This window comes from Amaranthus tricolor, chromosome 7, assembly GCF_026212465.1.
Source record: "Amaranthus tricolor cultivar Red isolate AtriRed21 chromosome 7, ASM2621246v1, whole genome shotgun sequence".
NCBI classification, from domain to species: Eukaryota; Viridiplantae; Streptophyta; class Magnoliopsida; order Caryophyllales; family Amaranthaceae; genus Amaranthus; species Amaranthus tricolor.
The window spans coordinates 6,179,719-6,187,596 of NC_080053.1; positions in this window are offsets into that span (position 1 = coordinate 6,179,719).

The following is a 7,878-nucleotide window of genomic DNA, read 5'->3' on the forward strand; positions in this document are numbered from 1 at the left end:
AAAGCATACTTGAGATCCACCACCCAAAGAGCGCTCTGAGGATTGTCTAGATGGATGGACTACTCAGACTAATGGCTGAGAAGCATCAACTAGGTCGGTCTCCCCTATTCTTGTTTGGCCCTGCAAGGCATGGTTGACTTTTACAAATCTCATGGCTTCCTCTGTCTCATTTAGGAAATTGCAATTGTGGGACGAAGCAACAACTCCCTTAAACTCTACGGAAACAAGAATAGCTCCCTTCCTAACCAAAGGAGCCACTTCTGTAGCTTCCCTTTTCCTTATCAGCCTTTATTAAAGAGGGTGCTCAGGGTTGCTCTGAAACGTCGACTTCCCCAGTTGCAAGAAGATCAGTAGCTACTGCCTCTTGGTGCACCAAGATTGTGTCCTCTAAACTCACAACCTTGCATACAATCAACTCCTTCACTTGGAGACAGATTGCTTGACTCTTCAACACATTCACGATCACCAAAACAACCCAAGAAACCAATTCTTGGTTCTCAGGCCAGCCTGTGGGTCTCCTTCTTCTGGCTTCACTCACCACTTAGGATGTTCCCCACGCCTTCCCTCTAAGTTCCACTCAATGATTAGAAAGGTTGCACTTTAGATTGTTCCACAATCTAGAATTCAGGAGTGTTCCACACTCTCTTTGTTTAGGCTGATTAAACATACACACGCAATCACACAAGGAAAGGGGAAGGGATGAATCTCAGCGTTTGCACTTGGAATGAATGAATAAAATCTGAATTAATCAAAATTGGATTCATATACACAAGGCCTAGAGTCTTATTTATAGGTTCCTACACTCTAACGGCTAGTTGAAATACGTGCCTAGCACATACATTTTTAAAAAGAGAAAAAACAAAAATAAGCTTAAGTCTTCAGGAGGCTTGCTCGCATCAGTCAACTGACTGGGGTACCTTGGGCTGCGCTTTCAGGGCTCTGTGATTATCACTAGGAGGGTCCTGGGCCCTTGATGGCTAGGTCCATGTGCAAGGATGCCATTTCCGGGTTAACTCATCACAGGGCACGTGTGATCAGACGTCAGGCGAAGGTGCAAGGTGTCCTGGTCGCCAGGACGTTGCTAATCAGTAGCTTCATTGTTCTGATGGCTGCTCGATTATTCTGAGTGATTTGTTTGGCTCTTGTGTTTCCTCTGGATTGAAGCTTGGTCTTGGCTTGCCTTATCTTTTTTCTCCTCATGCTTTTGGATTAGGTACTTGCTATTTGCTGGGCTATGCCTTTGACTCAGGGTTGATCAGAATGAGTAGCATTTGGACTTGAAACATGGTCTGAATAGGGTGTACATGGTTCAACTCCTCCTTCTTGGGGAAGAATTGACCTCAATTCTTGATCCTCCTTGTACAGCTGCAAGTCCCCTATGTTGAAGGTGTTGGTGATATTATACTCTACTGGCAGTTCCACTTGGTAGGCATTATCACCAAATTTTGCAATGATTGGAAAGGGGTCTACTGCTCTTGCCATTAGCTTATTCTTCCTCAGCTGTGGGAACCTTTCTTTCCTTAGATGAACCCAAACTGAATCTCCAATCTTTAGTGGTTCTCTGTTCTTGTTCTTTCCATCAGTCTTCTGCTTGTATCTTTCATTTGTCTTGCTGATGTTCTCCTTGATCACTTTGTGCAGTTTCATCAAACTCTCAGCTTACTCAACTGCATCCCTTTGCTACCTGTCATGAAAATTAACATGTATGAGGTTTAGTGGCAGTAGGGGGTTCTCCCCATATACACATTGGAAAGGTAAGGCCATAACAAAATCCATGCTTAAGTGTTCCCAAGGTTTACTAGCCACAGGTAATGGTATATATTCACCTTTATGAAAAGTAATCTTAGCCTTTATGCATGCTTCACATCTCAATATGTATTTCCCTACAATCCAAGCATTTTTGGCCAATAAAAATGTTCACCTAACATGTCTATGGCCTTTTGAATGCCAAAGTGTCCACCCAAACTACCTTCATGCACTTCCTTGACTAACAATTGCCTAAGGGAGGTCTTTCGTATGCACAGTCTATTACCCTTAAAGAAGAAGCCCTGTTGTATATGAAATGTGCTTTGAGGCTCCTTTAAACAAGCAGTATACAAATCATGAAAGTCAGAATCATCAACATATTGTTCTTTAATCATTTCAAAGCCAATCATCCTAGTCTCAAGCATAGCTAATAGGTTATGTCTCCTACTTAATGCATTAGCTATCACATTAGTTTTACCTGTTTTATACTTAGTTGAGAAATTAAATGTTTGTAAGAATTCAACCCATTTAGCATGCCTAGGACTAAGCTTGTTCTGTCCATGAATGTTCTTCAAAGACTCATGATCAGTGTACAATATGAAGGGCTGCATTTTCAGATAATGGGACCAGTTCTCTAAGGCCCTAATCATAGCATAAAATTCCTTGTCATAAGTAGAGTAGTTTAGCCTAGATTTGTTTAATTTTTCACTGAAAAATGCTACTGGTCTCCCTTCCTGTATCAAGACAGCACCTATCCTAGTCCTACATGCATCATATTCAACTTCAAAAGGCTTAGAAAAATCAGGCAACTTCAGAACAGGGGCCCTGCACATGATGTCTTAACTCAAAGGCTTTTGGGGCTTCTAAGGTCCAACTAAAGGTGCCATTCTTGGTACACTCTGTGATAAGGGGCCATGATAGCACTAAAATTCTTTATGAATCTCCTATAAAAGGATGCAAGACCATGGAAGGATCTGACCTGTGTAACAGAGGTGGGTGTAGGCCAACTTTTAATAGCTTCTACCTTAGATGGATCTACTTTCACTCCATCCTTGCCTATGATAAACCCAAGGAATCCTACCTCTTGCATAAGAAAGCTACATTTCTCTAATTTTCCATACAACTTCTGTTTCCTCAACACCTCAAACAATTGCTTAAGATGACCTAAGTGCTCTTTTAAAGCTCTGCTGTAAATCAGGATATCATCAATGTAAACCACTATGAACTTGCCTAGGAAAGGTCTTAGTACTTCATTCATCAACCTCATGAATGTGCTAGGTGCTCCAGTCAACCCAAATGGCATGTCTAACCACTCATATAAACCATATTTAGTTTTAAAGGCAGTCTTCCACTCATCCCCCTCCTTCATTTTGATTTGATGGTAACCACTTCTTAAATCTACTTTGCTAAACCAATGTGCACCTGACAGTTCATCAAGCATATCATTAATCCTTGGTATGGGAAATCTGTATTTGATGGTGATATTGTTGACACTCCTACTGTCTACACACATTCTCCAAGTTCCATCCTTCTTAGGCACAAGGAGAGTAGGCACAGCACAAGGGCTAAGGCTTTCCCTCACATACCCTCTCTGTAATAGCTCTTCTACTTGCCTCTGTAACTCTTTGGTTTCTGTGGGGTTGGTCCTATATGCTGATTTGTTAGGTAGGGCTGCTCCAGGTATGAGGTCTATTTGGTGCTCTATCCCTCTAATAGGTGGCAAACTCTTAGGTAAATCATTAGGAAACACATCAGCATACTGCTGCAACAGGGGCTTAACCTCAGATGGTATCTCTGTGGTCTGATCTACTTCCTTAGTGAACAATACATAGATCACATTCTTGCTTTTAAGCTCCTTCTCACATACCTTCCTGCTCATCAAATGTACTGGCTTCCTCACAGGGGGTGGTATAGCCTTATGAGGTAATAAAGGAATCAAGTCTTTTAACTTTCCCTCATGTCTAACTGCGTAGGTGTTAGTGAACCCATTGTGTACACTCTTCCTATCATACTGCCAAGGTCTCCCAAAAGCACATGACAAGCACTCATCTCTAAGACATCACACAACACCTTATCTTTATATGATCCTATGACAAACCCTACAAGACATTGCTTAGTCACATAATCACTTGCATTATTATCCAACCATTTAAGCTTGTAAGGGTGTGGGTGAGGTCTGGTCTTAAGGTTCAACTCAGTAACCAAGTCTTGGCTTACACAATTAGACTCACACACTTTATCTCCAATTCTACACTTAGTGTGAAATATATTTTCCCTTTGATTGCTTTCCTTTTCCTCATTTGTAGTGTGCAGACTTCTCCTAACTATTAGGTTATAATGGTCATCCTCAGGCATAACTCTCTCTCTCTGTCCTCTTCTGACTCATCTTCATCAGTGCTATGCTCATACCTGACCATTCTCCCAGACTCATCCACTCTATATGACCCATCTGGTTAATCCTCAGGTACAGGAGGCCAATCTTCCTCTATTCTGCCATTCCTAGATACTAGCATCATCTTAGGCTTGATATCTTCCCTAATCTCCTTCCATTCTTGGGCAGTAAACACTTTAGCATTAGGGCAAGAATCCTTATAATGTCCATGTCCATGACACTTAAAACAAACTATTTTCCTCATGGACACTACTGCCTTTCCAGATGCAGTAGAAGGTTGTTCTGTTTTCCTTTGTAATCTGGGTGAACTAGGGTTATTACTCTTGGGTGTGAAGCTCCTAGGGGACTTAGGGTGATTGTTCTTAAACATTTTCTTCTTGGTGTAAGCTTGTTCAACAGTTAGGGCCATGTTAAAGGCTAGCTGCAGGTCAAGGTTAGGTATAACCATAAGCGTTTCCCTAATGTTTTCCCTTAACCCAGCCATAAACTTAGCTAACTTCAAGTCCTCTATATCATTAATCTCACATAGCACAGTTAGCTTCTCCCATTCCTGTATATACTCACTTACACTCCTTCCCCCTTGATGCAAGGTACTCCACTTTATGTATAACTAATGACTGTAATTAGTAGGCACATACTTTTTCCTTAAGTGCTTCTTAAGTTTATCCCAAGTCTCAATTCTTGTTCTGTCTTCTAATCCAAATATGATGATGGTTGACTCAAGAACCCGTTTATCCCCTTCAAGAATGATGCCAAGAACACCCTTGACACAACGAAAAACACGAACAATCCTTCTGTTTGTATGAAACAGAAGGGTGACAAGAACAATTCCTTAGAATGGTTCTATGTTGTGGATAGAGACAATTGATCTTCACTCAATCACTGGCCTCTTCCTCACACTCAAGTTAAGATTCACTCTCTTAACCCTCGTGGAAAACAACTTAATACCCTATTTGCTTCACTCACAAAGAACACTCAGGATGTAATTGCTCACAATTACTTGAATGAAAATTTTATTAACCCAATCTAAATGAATGATACAATGAGGATGCTCCTTTATATAGAGCTTCTAACGGCTAGTTTGGGGTGTCCAACAAACATAACTAACCCCGTGCCTAAAGCGTGTAATACAAGAAGATTAAAACAGAACATAAAATAGCCTAAGTATACTAAAATCAGCCATTGTCCAGAAACTGACGAGTACATGACCTTGCAGTTGTTCTCGTGGGTTCTGTGAGTACTCTCCGTAGTGTCTTTGAGTCATGACTTCTTATTTCGTGTATGAAGATGTTGTTCTTTAAATTTCCATGCTCATACATGCACTAGGCTAGGCGTTCTATGGCTTGCAAGGTGGTCCAGCAGACAACTTGATATTCTGCTGGTTCTGTTGTTTGTGGGCTTTGAAACAGCCTTATGTTCTACTCTTGTTTTGTTAGAAAGCTTCCTTTTGCTTCTTCTTAGTCTTGTCATGCTTCCATATTCATGATAAGTTCATTTGGAAGATGATCTTCCTCATTCACGCAATGATCAACAAGTTCAGTAGGCGTACTACAAATAGATTCAATGGGCTTAACTAGTGTCTTGATACAATTATGCTCTTTTAGTTTGATAGTGGATTGTAAACTATCCATAATTGTATCATCTTCCCTCCTCCTCTGTCTCTGTATACCCTCTAGCCATATAGCAGCTAACTTTGTGAGTTTAATCTTTGCTAGCTTGTATTGCCTCTCAGGTGTGGTGTTCTTATACTCAAAATACCTATCTAGACTTGCTTCCTATTCTATTTAATCCTCAGGTTTGTTGGACTGGCCATCAAAGTCATGGATGTCAATCTTGACTGTCCTATCCTCATGATCATCATTGTGGTTGATATGGGGTCTTTCCTGGTTGCCTAATTCAGCCTAGGTCAAGAGTTGGGTCACTTTATATAGGACCTCTTCAATGGCTTCTACCCTGGCATCCATGGTTCTAAGTCTCAACAGCTAGATACCAACACACAAGCACACACATACACAAGCAATGCACAGCAGGCTCTAGGTCTCAACAGCTATTCACCAGCACACAAACACACACAAAGCAAGACTCAAAAGGTCTAAGTCTCAACAGCTATTCACCAGCACACAAATACACACACTAAGCAAGAGGTATCACAGAAGATTTTGACAGAAAACAAGCAATCAATGCACAGCCAACAGAGATTCAAATCCAAGATTAAACACAGAGATTACAATGTAAGAAAGGAATAAAGATGTACAAATGAACAACAAGATGTGATGATTCAAGATCTCCAGACAATAGCCAAACAAAATTGTTTCAGAAATTGGTATGATACGAACTTAAATTCTGATTTTAAAATCGTATGATGTTTTATTAACAATGCAAATGTATGAAAACGTGAATATATGATGTAAAACTAAATGTAAACAACAACAATACCAATCAATATAATCCAATATTTACAGAGATTCGAATATCAGAAAGAACAACACAATGTCAGAATACGTTTTTTCCAGATTTTATCAAAACGTCATCTATTTCAATTAGAAGTTGAATTGAGTGTTAAAAACTACAACAATGACTAATTAGATATCACCTTTATTCAGATTAACAATTGCATGTAATCTGAATGCAAAGTTTAGAACGATTTTACCAATTTCACGTGCGCTGAGAATTCCAGTCTTCTTTGATATTCCTGTGCGATTTTTCCTTTGTTTTCTTCAACTACGGTGTCTTATGCCCTCTCGTCACTTACGCTCTGATACCAATTTGCACCAAGATTTCCTCCGGACTCACAACCTTGCATACAATCAGCCCCTTCACTTGGAGACAAATTGCTTGACTCTTTAACACACTCACGATCACCAAAACAACCTAAGAAACCAATTCTTGGTTCTCAGGCTAGCCTGTGGGTCTCCTTCTTCTGGCTTCACTCACCACTTAGGACGTTCCCCACGCCTTCCCTCTAAGTTCCACTCAATGATTAGAAAGGTTGCACTCTAGATTGTTCCACAATCTAGAATTCAGGAGTGTTCCACACTCTCTTTGTTTGGGCTGATTGAACAAACATACGCAATCACACAAGGAAAGGGGAAGGGATGAATCTCAGCGTTTGCACTTGGAATGAATGAATAAAATCTGAATTAATCAAAGTTGGATTCATATACACAAGGCCTAGAGTCTTATTTATAGGTTCCTACACTCTAACGGCTAGTTGAAGCACGTGCCTAGCACATACATTTTTAAAAACAGAAAAAACAGAAATAAGCCTAAGTCTTCAGGAGGCTTGCTCGCATCAGTCAGCTGACTAGGGTACCTTGGGCTGTGCTTTCAGGGCTTTGTCATTATCACCAGGAGGGTCCTGGGCCCTTGATGGCTAGGTCCATGTGCAAGGATGTCATTTCCGGATTGACTCATTTCAGGGCTCGTGTGATCAGACGTCAGGCGGAGGTGCAAGGTGTCCTGGTCGCCAGGATGCTGTTGATCAGTAGCTTCTTTGTTCTGATGGTTGCTCGAGTATTTTGAGTGATTTGTTTGGCTCTTGTGTTTCCTCTGGAATGGAGCTTGGTCTTAGCTTGCTTTATCTTTGTTCTCCTCATGTTTTTGGATTAGGTGTTGCTATTTGTTGGGCTATGCCTTTGACTCAGGGTTGGATCAGAATGAGTAGCATTTGGACTTACCATGGTCTGAATAGGGTGTATATGGTTCACTTGGGTAGCGACCTCATGAGATCAGCTAGAAAT